We start from the raw sequence: 13,904 nt of genomic DNA on the forward strand, positions 1-13,904 counted from the left end.
AAAAACAATGGGGACCTCGTAGCGGTCGCTGCTCGGGCCCTAATAATAATTTCTACATAAACAATAGGGACCTCGCCGCGGTCGCTGCTCGGGCCCCAATAATAATTTCTACACAAAGTCCATTGTGGTGACCCGCCCCCTTTTAAGTAAATTCAAAATGGCCGACTTCCTGTAAAACCTAGCTCATTGCTCCAAGAGACTTTTTTGTAGGTCTTGGCCTTATACATACAGTGAACCCTCGCTACTTCGCGGTTCACCTTTCGCGGGTTCAGTGCTTCGCGGGTATAAAAAATATTCGGGGGCATTGTAGATTCGCCGAGCGGCACGACGGGCGCTGGAGCGGTTAAACGGCCGGCGTGCGCCGAAGAAGAGCGTGGGCGAAGAGGAGATTGGACGAAGAAGAGCACGTTCCCCCGGACACGATCGGTGGCGACGTTTCGCGCGGTTCGGACCGTACCAGAGCTCCGGCCGGCGTGCGTGGCAGTTAAGCCGTAGAGGAGCACCGTCCCCGGGCACGGGCGGTGCCAAGCGGCCCCTAAGTTTAACCGAATGGAAGCTCCGGAGGAGGAGGGCATGCTCGCGTCACAGTAAGCCGAAGAGGAGCACCTTCCCCGGGCACGGGCGGTTCCAAGCGGCCCCTAAGTTTAACCGAATGGAAGCTCCGGAGGAGGAGGGCATGCTCGCGTCACAGTAAGCCGAAGAGGAGCACCTTCGCCGGGCACGGGCGGTTCCAAGCGGCCCCTAAGTTTAACCGAATGGAAGCTCCGGAGGAGGAGGGCATGCTCGCGACACAGTAAGCCGAAGAGGAGCACCTTCCCCGGGCACGGGCGGTGCCAAGCGGCCCCTAAGTTTAACCGAATGGAAGCTCCGGGGGAGGAGGGCGGGCGTGTGTCACAGTTAAGCCGAATTGGAACACCTCTTCCGCCCGGGCACGAACGGAGCGCGAAGCTGTCAGTTATGAATGAATAAATGAATAAATAAATAAATAAATAAAGAATGCCACCTTTCATTTCACAGGGCACACCGGACGGCGTACCAGCAGGTAAAAGTCGGAGTAATTAAATAAATACAAAAAGAATGGCTGGGGAATAAAAAAATAATACGTTTTAATAATAATTTGGTTTTTTTGTTATAACATGAATTTCACTCTCTCTCTCTCTCCTCGTATATATATATATATATATATATATAAATATATATATATATATATATTTATATATTTATTATATATATTGTATTTTTTTTTAAGCATTTTTGAAGGTGCGCCGCTACTTCGCGGATTTTCAGTTTTTGCGGGTGGTCTCGGTCCCCATTATAATATAATAATAATAATATAATATTCCCTTTATTAGTCCCACAATGGGGAAATTTGAGATTCGAACCCAGGCCTCGTGGGGAGACTGGGTCCTGAACGCGGCGCCTTAGACCACTCGGCCATCCTGGCAGCCAAAGAAATCATGCGAGGCACATCAGGTGGGGATCGAACCCGCGCCGATAATACGTGCTTGCACTGCAATTCTTGTCATTGACCATTCGACCATTTTAACATTAACCGCGATAACCGAGGGTTCACTGTACTCCATAAAATTTACAAAAAGCGAGGTGAAACACTCAACCAGGGCTGCTTTTTTGAACATTTCTCGAGGGCCATGGCGAGCCATTTCAAAAAAGCTGCACAACTAACGTATAAAATATTGATAAATTTGCTCTGCCTGATGTGTGTGTAAAGTTTCACGAGTTGTCGTTCATATTTAGAACCTCATAATCAGCGTTGTTTTATTGCCGAACAGTGCAATGCCACTCCCACAACTTTTCACGAAAAAGGATGAATTTCGTATTGTGACATCCTCATGGCCGAAACAGTCATCCGAGCATATATGAGGGCGACCTTGTTGAGTTGCACGGAGAAAAACATCCAAGAAAATAATTTGTATTAGCTTTTACCAGTTGGTGGCGCTACTACTACGATGAAAAATAAGTTGGTAGATGTCTTCAGGGCTGAAGTATCCTCAAATGTGTACAACTTCGAGAAGATAGGATCATCTGAGTCATGTTGCCGGAGCTTTTGTTGCCACAAAGTACAATCGGACTTTTCAGCACCGTAATAGCCACGCCTTTTGCCAAAACGTCACAAAATTCGGCAGAGAGTAAGATCATTGTCTTGAGTCTTTTCTGACAAATTTTCAGTCGGATTCGTCAAAAGGGCACCGTGCAGTACGTGAAAATTAAAATAAAAACACATTTTTGATTCCACTTGGCGGCGCTGTGTGTATAACAAAATAATAACATTAAGATGTCTTCAGGTCGGGACGTTTTATTTACAGGTGAAGGTTTGGATTTTTAGGAGCATGTGCAGGGGAGTTATTAAGCATTCATTTATTTGTATTAGGTTCATTTTGTCTTCTTATTATTGATATTTGACAGATTCATTAAAAGCAGACAATTATGTTTTAGGTTAATTTTTTACCTGACATGTTTCGGCGAGTCTTTCGCCTTCTTCAGAGTGTCGCATGATGGTGTCTTGAGACCCGTCTTTATCAGCTGATGTTCCATGAGGGTGTGACTTACCTGTCAAAAAAATGAAAAATCAGAGCAGTAAAAGAACAAGCACAACATGAATATTACAAATCAGCAATCACTGACCACTGCAAAAGGGAAAACCACATCATGGACCGGGAGAAGGGCAGGGTCATCCGCAACGAAGAGAACAAACAACAGCGCTGGATCAGAGAGGCCATTGAGATCTGCAAGCGAGGCATAAAAACCATGAACAGAGACAAGGGAGCCTTCATCCTCTCTACCACCTGGAGCAGCATCTTGGCGGAGTGAACGGACAGCGGGGGGCGTGACTTGCCTTCATTCTTGTGACAGGTAAGTCACGCCCTCATGGAACATCAGCTGATAAAGACGGGTCACAAGACACCATCATGTGACACTCTGAAGAAGGCGAAAGACTTTCGTATTGTGACATCCTCAAGGCCTAAACACTCATCCGAGCAAATATAAGGTAGATTTTGTGAACCTGCCCGGAGAAAAACATCAACGAAAATAATTTGTATTTGTTTTAACCAGTTGGTGGCGCTACCACTGCGATCAAAAATAAGTTGGCAGCCGTCTTCAGGGCCTGAATATCCTCAAATGTGAAAAATTTCGAGAAGATGGATCATCTGAATCATTTTGCAGGAACTTTTGTTGCCACGGAGAATAATCAGACTCTGCGGCACCGTAATAGCCACGCCCTTCGAAGGAAAGTCACAAAAATAGGGATAGAGTAAGATCAATGTCTTGAGTCTTTTCTAGCCAATTTTCAATCGGATTCGTTAAAAGGGCACCGTGCAGTACGTCAAAATGTAAAAAATGTTATTGATTGGCGCAAGGTGTATAACAGAATATAAACATATAGATGTCTTCAGGTACCGACTCTTTATGTACATGTGAAGTTTTGGATTTTTAGCAGCATGTGCAGGAGAGTTATTAAGCATTTTGTCCATTGCGGCGAAGGAAATCTTAAGTGAAAACTTTGAAGCCCCGCCCCCGTCATATAGTATTTCGGAAACAAAAGATTTTAGCCCCAGTGTTTGTCCCAGGTCTTAAGATGCTACAGACAGAATTTTAAGGCAATCAGATGAAGCCTTTAGGATCAGGGTGCAAAAGAATGACCCCTGTAAACATGCAAAAAAGGGCAAAAGTCGGACTTTCAAAAATTCATAACTCACTTCCTGTTCATATTAGACGTTAAAATATCAAATTTCTCGCCATGCCCGATGAGACTGCCAAGTTTGGTGAGTTTTTGTGCATGTTTCGGGGGTCAAAAATGCGATCGTACAATCGGAAAAATAATAATAATAATAATTTCTACAAAAACAACAGGGACTTCGCAGCGGTCGCTGCTCAGGCCCTAATAATAATAATAATAATAATAATAAAAGTAATAATATTTTCTACAAAAACAATAGGGACCTCGCAGCCGTCGCAGCTCGGGCCCTAATAACAATTTCTAGAAAAACAATAGGGACCTCGCAGCGGTCACTGCTCGGGCCCTAATAATAATAATAATAATAATTTCCACAAAAACAATGGGGACCTCGTAGCGGTCGCTGCTCGGGCCCTAATAATAATTTCTACATAAACAATAGGGACCTCGCCACGGTCGCTGCTCGGGCCCCAATAATAATTTCTACACAAAGTCCATTGTGGTGACCCGCCCCTTTTAAGTAAATTCAAAATGGCCGACTTCCTGTAAAACCTAGCTCATTGCTCCAAGAGACTTTTTTGTAGGTCTTGGTCTTATACATACAGTGAACCCTCGCTACTTCGCGGTTCACCTTTCGCGGGTTCAGTGCTTCGCGGGTATAAAAAATATTCGGGGGCATTGTAGTTTCGCCGAGCGGCACGACGGGCGCTGGAGCGGTTAGACGGCCGGCGTGCGCCGAAGAAGAGCGTGGGCGAAGAGGAGAGTGGACGAAGAAGAGCACGTTCCCCCGGACACGATCGGTGGCGACGTTTCGCGCGGTTCGGACCGTACCAGGGCTCCGGCCGGCGTGCGTGGCAGTTAAGCCGTAGAGGAGCACCGTCCCCGGGCACGAGCGGTGCCAAGCGGCCCCTAAGTTTAACCGAATGGAAGCTCCGGAGGAGGAGGGCATGCTCGCGTCACAGTAAGCCGAAGAGGAGCACCTTCCCCAGGCACGGGCGGTTCCAAGCGGCCCCTAAGTTTAACCAAATGGAAGCTCCGGAGGAGGAGGGCATGCTCGCGTCACAGTAAGCCGAAGAGGAGCACCTTTGCCGGGCACGGGCGGTTCCAAGCGGCCCCTAAGTTTAACCGAATGGAAGCTCCGGAGGAGGCGGGCATGCTCGCGTCACAGTAAGCCGAAGAGGAGCACCTTCCCCGGGCACGGGCGGTGCCAAGCGGCCCCTAAGTTTAACCGAATGGAAGCTCCGGGGGAGGAGGGCGGGCGTGTGTCACAGTTAAGCCGAATTGGAACACCTCTTCCGCCCGGACACGAACGGAGCGCGAAGCTGTCAGTTATGAATGAATAAATGAATAAATAAATAAATAATTAAAGAATGCCACCTTTCATTTCACAGGGAACACCGGACGGCGTACCAGCAGGTAAATGTCGGAGTAATTAAATAAATACAAAAAGAATGGCTGGGGAATAAAAAAATAATACGTTTTAATAATAATTTGGTTTTTTTGTTATAACATGAATTTCACTCTCTCTCTCTCTCTCTCCCCGTATATATATATATATATATATATATATATATATATATATATATATATATATATATATATTTATTATATATATTGTATTTTCTTTTAAGCATTTTTGAAGGTGCGCCGCTACTTCGCGGATTTTCAGTTTCCGCGGGTGGTCTCGGTCCCCATTAACCGCGATAACCGAGGGTTCACTGTACTCCATAAAATTTACAAAAAGCGAGGTGAAACACTCAACCAGGGCTGCTTTTTCGAACATTTCTCGAGGGCCATGGCGAGCCATTTCAAAAAAGCTGCACAACTAACGTATAAAATATTGATAAATTTGCTCTGCCTGATGTGTGTGTCAAGTTTCACGAGTTGTCGTTCATATTTAGAACCTCATAATCAGCGTTGTTTTATTGCCAAACAGTGCAATGCCACTCCCACAACTTTTCACGAAAAAGGATGAATTTCGTATTGTGACATCCTCATGGCCGAAACAGTCCTCCGAGCATATATGAGGGCGACCTTGTTGAGTTGCACGGAGAAAAACATCCAAGAAAATAACTTTTATTAGCTTTTACCAGTTGGTGGCGCTACTACTACGATGAAAAATAAGTTGGTAGATGTCTTCAGGGCTGAAGTATCCTCAAATGTGTACAACTTCGAGAAGATAGGATCATCTGAGTCATGTTGCCGGAGCTTTTGTTGCCACAAAGTACAATCGGACTTTTCAGCACCGTAATAGCCACGCCTTTTGCCAAAACGTCACAAAACTCGGCAGAGAGTAAGATCATTGTCTTGAGTCTTTTCTGACTAATTTTCAGTCGGATTCGTCAAAAGGGCACGGTGCAGTACGTGAAAATTAAAATAAAAACAAATTTTTGATTCCACTTGGCGGCGCTGTGTGTATAACAAAATAATAACATTAAGATGTCTTCAGGTCGGGACATTTTATTTACAGGTGAAGGTTTGGATTTTTAGGAGCATGTGCAGGGGAGTTATTAAGCATTCATTTATTTGTATTAGGTTCATTTTGTCTTCTTATTATTGATATTTGACAGATTCATTAAAAGCAGACAATTATGTTTTCGGTAAATTTTTTACCTGACATGTTTCGGCGAGTCTTTCGCCTTCTTCAGAGTGTCGCATGATGGTGTCTTGAGACCCGTCTTTATCAGCTGATGTTCCATGAGGGTGTGACTTACCTGTCAAAAAAATGAAAAATCAGAGCAGTAAAAGAACAAGCACAACATGAACATTACAAATCAGCAATCACTGACCACTGCAAAAGGGAAAACCACATCATGGACCGGGAGAAGGGCAGGGTCATCCGCACAGAAGAGAACAAACAACAGCGCTGGATCAGAGAGGCCATTGAGATCTGCAAGCAAGGCATAAAAACCATGAACAGAGACAAGGGAGCCTTCATCCTCTCTACCACCTGGACCAGCATCTTGGCGGAGTTAACGGACAGCGGGGGGCGTGACTTGCCTTCATTCTTGTGACAGGTAAGTCACGCCCTCATGGAACATCAGCTGATAAAGACGGGCCACAAGACACCATCATGTGACACTCTGAAGAAGGCGAAAGACTTTCGTATTGTGACATCCTCAAGGCCTAAACACTCATCCGAGCAAATATAAGGTAGATTTTGTTAACCTGCCCGGAGAAAAACATCAACGAAAATAATTTGTATTTGTTTTAACCAGTTGGTGGCGCTACCACTGCGATCAAAAATAAGTTGGCAGCCGTCTTCAGGGCCTGAATATCCTCAAATGTGAAAAATTTCGAGAAGATGGATCATCTGAATCATTTTGCAGGAACTTTTGTTGCCACGGAGAATAATCAGACTCTGCGGCACCGTAATAGCCACGCCCTTCGAAGGAAAGTCACAAAAATAGGGATAGAGTAAGATCAATGTCTTGAGTCTTTTCTAGCCAATTTTCAATCGGATTCGTTAAAAGGGCACCGTGCAGTACGTCAAAATGTAAAAAATGATATTTATTGGCGCAAGGTGTATAACTGAATATAAACATATAGATGTCTTCAGGTACCGACTCTTTATGTACATGTGAAGTTTTGGATTTTTAGCAGCATGTGCAAGAGAGTTATTAAGCATTTTGTCCATTGCGGCGAAGGAAATCTTAAGTGAAAACTTCGAAGCCCCGCCCCCGTCATATTGTATTTCGGAAACAAAAAGTTTTAGCCCCAGTGTTTGTCCCAGGTCTTAAGATGCTACAGACAGAATTTTAAGGCAATCAGATGAAGCCTTTAGGATCAGGGTGCAAAAGAATGACCCCTGTAAACATGCAAAAAAGGGCAAAAGTCGGACTTTCAAAAATTCATAACTCACTTCCTGTTCATATTAGACGTTTAAAATATCAAATTTCTCGCCATGCCCGATGAGACTGCCAAGTTTGGTGAGTTTTTGTGCATGTTTCGGGGGTCAAAAATGCAATCGAACAATCGGAAAAATAATAATAATAATAATTTCTACAAAAACAACAGGGACTTCGCAGCGGTCGCTGCTCAGGCCCTAATAATAATAATAATAATAATAATAAAAGTAATAATATTTTCTACAAAAACAATAGGGACCTCGCAGCCGTCGCAGCTCGGGCCCTAATAACAATTTCTAGAAAAACAATAGGGACCTCGCAGCGGTCACTGCTCGGGCCCTAATAATAATAATAATAATAATTTCTACAAAAACAATAGGGACCTCGCCGCGGTCGCTGCTCGGGCCCCAATTATAATTTCTACACAAAGTCCATGGTGGTGACCCGCCCCCTTTTAAGTAAATTCAAAATGGCCGACTTCCTGTAAAACCTAGCTCATTGCTCCAAGAGACTTTTTTGTAGGTCTTGGTCTTATACATACAGTGAACCCTCGCTACTTGGCGGTTCACCTTTCGCGGGTTCAGTGCTTCGCGGGTCTAAAAAATATTCGGGGGCATTGTAGTTTCGTCGAGCGGCACGACGGGGCGCTGGAGCGGTTAGACGGCCGGTGTGCGCCGAAGAAGAGCGTGGGCGAAGAGGAGAGTGGACGAAGAAGAGCACGTTCCCCCGGACACGATCGGTGGCGACGTTTCGCGCGGTTCGGACAGTACCAGAGCTCCGGCCGGCGTGCGTGGCAGTTAAGCCGTAGAGGAGAACCTTCCCCGGGCACGGGCGGTGCCAAGCGGCCCCTAAGTTTAACCGAATGGAAGCTCCGGAGGAGGAGGGCATGCTCGCGTCACAGTAAGCCGAAGAGGAGCACCTTCCCCGGGCACGGGCGATTCCAAGCGGCCCCTAAGTTTAACCGAATGGAAGCTCCGGAGGAGGAGGGCATGCTCGCGTCACAGTAAGCCGAAGAGGAGCACCTTCCCCGGGCACGGGCGGTGCCAAGCGGCCCCTAAGTTTAACCGAATGGAAGCTCCGGGGGAGGAGGGCGGGTGTGTGTCACAGTTAAGCCGAATTGGAGCACCTCTTCCGCCCGGGCACGAGCGGAGCGCGAAGCTGTCAGTTATGAATGTATAAAAGAATAAATAAATAAATGAATAAAGAATGCCACCTTTCATTTCACAGGGCACACCGGACGGCGTACCAGCAGATAAAAGTCGGAGTAATTAAATAAATACAAAAAGAATGGCTGGGGAATAAAAAAATAATACGTTTTAATAATAATTTGGTTTTTTTGTTATAACATGAATTTCACTCTCTCTCTCCCCGTATATATATATATATATATATATATATACATATATATATATATATATATATATATATATATTTATATATTTATTATATATATTGTATATTTTTTTAAGCATTTTTGAAGGTGCGCCGCTACTTCGCGGATTTTCAGTTTTCGCGGGTGGTCTCTGTCCCCATTAACCGCGATTACCGAGGGTTCACTGTACTCCATAAAATTTACAAAAAGCGAGGTGAAACACTCAACCAGGGCTGCTTTTTTTAACATTTCTCGAGGGCCATGGCGAGCCATTTCAAAAAAGCTGCACAACTAACGTATAAAATATTGATAAATTTGCTCGGCCTGATGTGTGTGTAAAGTTTCACGAGTTGTCGTTCATATTTAGAACCTCATAATCAGCGTTGTTTTATTGCCGAACAGTGCAATGCCACTCCCACAACTTTACACGAAAAAGGACGAATTTCGTATTGTGACATCCTCATGGCCGAAACAGTCATCCGAGCATATATGAGGGCGACCTTGTTGAGTTGCACGGAGAAAAACATCCAAGAAAATAACTTGTATTAGCTTTTACCAGTTGGTGGCGCTACTACTACGATGAAAAATAAGTTGGTAGATGTCTTCAGGGCTGAAGTATCCTCAAATGTGTACAACTTCGAGAAGATAGGATCATCTGAGTCATGTTGCCGGAGCTTTTGTTGCCACAGAGTACAATCTGACTTTTCAGCACCGTAATAGCCACGCCTTTTGCCAAAACGTCACAAAATTCGGCAGAGAGTAAGTGAGTCTTTTCTGACTAATTTTCAGTCGGATTCGTCAAAAGGGCACCGTGCAGTACGTGAAAATTAAAATAAAAACAAATTTTTGATTCCACTTGGCGGCGCTGTGTGTATAACAAAATAATAACATTAAGATGTCTTCAGGTCGGGACGTTTTATTTACAGGTGAAGGTTTGGATTTTTAGGAGCATGTCCAGGGGAGTTATTAAGCATTCATTTATTTGTATTAGGTTCATTTTGTCTTCTTATTATTGATATTTGACTGATTCATTAAAAGCAGACAATTATGTTTTAGGTTAATTTTTTACCTGACATGTTTCGGCGAGTCTTTCGCCTTCTTCAGAGTGTCGCATGATGGTGTCTTGAGACCCGTCTTTATCAGCTGATGTTCCATGAGGGTGTGACTTACCTGTCAAAAAAATGAAAAATCAGAGCAGTAAAAGAACAAGCACAACATGAACATTACAAATCAGCAATCACTGACCACTGCAAAAGGGAAAACCACATCATGGACTGGGAGAAGGGCAGGGTCATCCGCACCGAAGAGAACAAACAACAGCGCTGGATCAGAGAGGCCATTGAGATCTGCAAGCGAGGCATAAAAACCATGAACAGAGACAAGGGAGCCTTCATCCTCTCTACCACCTAGAGCAGCATCTTGGCGGAGTGAATGGACAGCGGGGGGTGTGACTTGCCTTCATTCTTGTGACAGGTAAGGCACGCCTTCATGGAACATCAGCTGATAAAGACTGGTCACAAGACACCATCACAGGGTTCGAAGTTAACTTTAAAAACTGCTTCCCCATAGGGCAAGTGCCACTAAAATTTGCCTTGCCCGAGTGGCCAAATTACTTGCCCAACTAGGGCAAGTGACAATTTTTTTTCTCTTGCCCTGAGTGACTTTTTGTATGACAAAGTGTCTAATTACAAATTGCATGAATTTTTTGTTCGGACAGTTCCCGCCTAGAAAGAATTAAAAATACGTTACAATCATAAGTGTTGCTTATATAAAAATGTATCATGTATTAACACATTAATTAGGTGTCTGCTGACCCAGGATTATGTTATTGTTATGTTATGTTATATATCAAAGAGAATGTGGAATGACACTGAACGATGGAAGGTGGAAGGATGTGGAAAGATCGTGAATGACATTGAATGATTTGGAATGACACTGAAAGATTTTGAATAATACTGAATGACACTGAATGAAGTAAAACTCTCTGGGAACGGGCCAATTCAAGATAGCTGCCGCACTGTGGGGGAGGCTTTGGTACCAAATTTGGAAAGAGACCCAAACGGTTGGGTCCATTTTATATCAGTGTGGGGGTGAAACGTTGGTCTTGGCGGAGCTGTCTGAATATTGGAGAAGTGAGAAGACAAAGTAAAACAGAACAATTAAAATCACTCTTCAAATACATATTGTTTGGTAAGCAGAGCATGATTTACAGCTCACCATTTTATTGCATGCACCAAGCATGTTATACATTTTTCTGTCCACGGGATGGCGTAGTCAAGAAAAATGAAGCATCTCGAAGCCCATTCGTGTGTGAAGTATTTCCCTGCAGGGCTTGGCTGCTTTATGGGGCTTCATTTTGCCATCACTAGTTTTAGATAGTTTTAATTTTTGAAAGAGCATTTTCATTTTACAGTGAACCCTCGCTACTTCGCGGTTCACCTTTCGCGGGTTCAGTGCTTCGCGGGTCTAAAAAATATTCGGGGACATTGTAGTTTCGCCGAGCGGCACGACGGGGCGCTGGAGCTGTTAGACGGCCGGCATGCGCCGAAGAAGAGCGTGGGCGAAGAGGAGAGTGGACGAAGAAGAGCACGTTCCCCCGGGCACGATTTGGGGCGACGTTTCGCGCGGTTCGGACCGTACCAGAGCTCCGGCCAGCGTGCGTGGCAGTTAAGCCGAAGAGGAACAACTTCCGCCCGGGCACTAGCGGGGCGACATTTCGCTCTGTTCGGGAGCGTACGAGAGCTCCGGAGGAGGCCGGCCGGCGTGCGTGGCAGTTAAGCCGAAGAGGAGCACCTTCCCCGGGCACGGGCGGTGTCAAGCGGCCCCTAAGTTTAACCGAATGGAAGCTCCGGAGGAGGAGGGCATGCTCGCGTCACAGTTAAGCCGAAGAGAAGCACCTTCCCCGGGCACGGGCGGTGCCAAACGGCCCTTAAGTTTAACCGAATGGAAGCTCCGGGGGAGGAGGGCGGGCGTGTGTCACAGTTAAGCCGAATAGGAGCACCTTCCCCGGGCACGGGCGGGGCGAAATGAAACCGAGTTCAATCGAACGGAGACACGCTTCGGGGGAGCAGGTCCGGCGTGCATGACAATTAAGCCGAAGAGGAGCACCTCTTCCGCCCGAGCACGAGCGGAGCGCGAGGCTGTCAGTTATGAATGAATAAATGAATAAAAAAAATAAATGAAGAATGCCACCTTTCATTTCACAGGGCACACCGGACGGCGTACCAGCAGGTAAAGGTCGAAGCAATTAAAAAAATACAAAAAGAAGTAATTGAATAAATACAAAAATAATGGCTGGGGAATAAAAAAATAATAAGTTTTAATAATAATTTTTTTTTTTTTGTTATAGCATGAATTTCACTCTCTCTCTCTCTACCCGTGTGTATATATATATATATATATATATATATATATATATTTATTAATTGTTTTTTTTTAAACATTTTTGAAGGTGCACCACTACTTCGCACTTTTTTTTAAAGCATTTTTGAAGGTGCGCCGCTACTTCGCGGATTTTCAGTTTTCGCGGGTGGTCTCGGTCCCCATTAACCGCGATAACCGAGGGTTCACTGTATTTTTTTCATTATCGAATTTTATTTTTTTCTATTCAAGTTTTGAGTTCATTTTCGTTTACTAAAATAACCTTGGGCTGCAACTACTATCACAGCAACGGCTCATTATATTTTGGCTGCTAAATATGCCAATTTGTCAGAGAGAAGACCGTGACAAAGAATGGCCCAATCGCAATAAACACTCTACACCATACGTTCCTCGTTGACGTGTACATGGGGTGTTGCAGAGCACAGGTTCCAAGCGTACCGATATTGCAAAATTGGGACAATGCGTGTGACGACACCAACTTCCGCCTCCTATGTCATCGAGCTTGGCGGCACGTTATATTATGTATTTATTTGTAACAATTTTGACGTTGAGAGTGATATTAAAACTTAAGTAATGTGGTAGTTAGGAAAAAACCCTGGCTTGGGACCCACCGGAACAAGCTATAGCTTCATTTGTACTATTTGAGGCGCTCTCACAATCTGCGGCGCATGCACACAAGGTCGCTAAGTACGCTAGCTGCACTCGGACAAAACACGTAGGTGACTTTAAAAGAGTGACCGAAATTGCACACATGCAACTGTTTATCATAATGTCATAATTCGATATGTACATTTGAAGAGAATTTTTTTCAGCATGGGCACAAGAATTCCACCGAACATCGCCAGTTCAATGGGATTTTGGTTAAGTCCGCAAATAATTGTGGACAATATACTTTGGCTGCGCGCTCGAATAATTTTACTCGTATATACTTCAATGAGGGTGTAGTGTGGGTATCGGGATCTTTAACACGCCCTAACACGAAGCTGACTCTCCAACCGCCACAGCCTTTTAATGACGAAATTATAAAATAAACAAAAACACTGTTCAACAACATAAAATAAAATAAAAAATCACATCATACTTACATTTATAAACTTTAATCCTCAAGAACATTATTCTCAGGTTGACCGAAAGACGAGGACACGGGAGCGCCTCGGGCATGTTCTTCTTCCTTGTGTAGGCGAATGACATTTTAAGGTGCTTGTCCGCCACCTGCTGTGCTGAACTATGTATTAAATAAGAAAAGCAAATTGTTGAATGTTTTTTCCCCAATGAAGACTGAATTGTAAAATACCCGGAAATGGCTTTTCTGTTTTATTGTGCATTTAAAAAAAATTCAGATTGTCCTTTTTTGTTGAGATAATTGTTGAATATTGAAATTGCACATGTAACTGGTAATTTAGTTTTAGACATTATTTGAACCAGTGGAGGGCCATGCATTTCACACCTGGGCCTTCAATGAAGTCCTACTTCGTCCTACTTGAATAAATCCCCCTCATTATACCATAATTTATGACACCACGGGTGGACAAACAATATACAGAAAAGCACTTAGACAGCACTGACCGAGTGTTGGACGATATAGCTTCTCTTGAAAGGTCCGTGTTGA

This window comes from Idiotropiscis lumnitzeri, unplaced genomic scaffold (genome assembly GCF_059441095.1).
Source record: "Idiotropiscis lumnitzeri isolate Australia: NSW breed Sydney's pygmy pipehorse unplaced genomic scaffold, RoL_Ilum_1.0 HiC_scaffold_116, whole genome shotgun sequence".
Classification (NCBI taxonomy): domain Eukaryota; kingdom Metazoa; phylum Chordata; class Actinopteri; order Syngnathiformes; family Syngnathidae; genus Idiotropiscis; species Idiotropiscis lumnitzeri.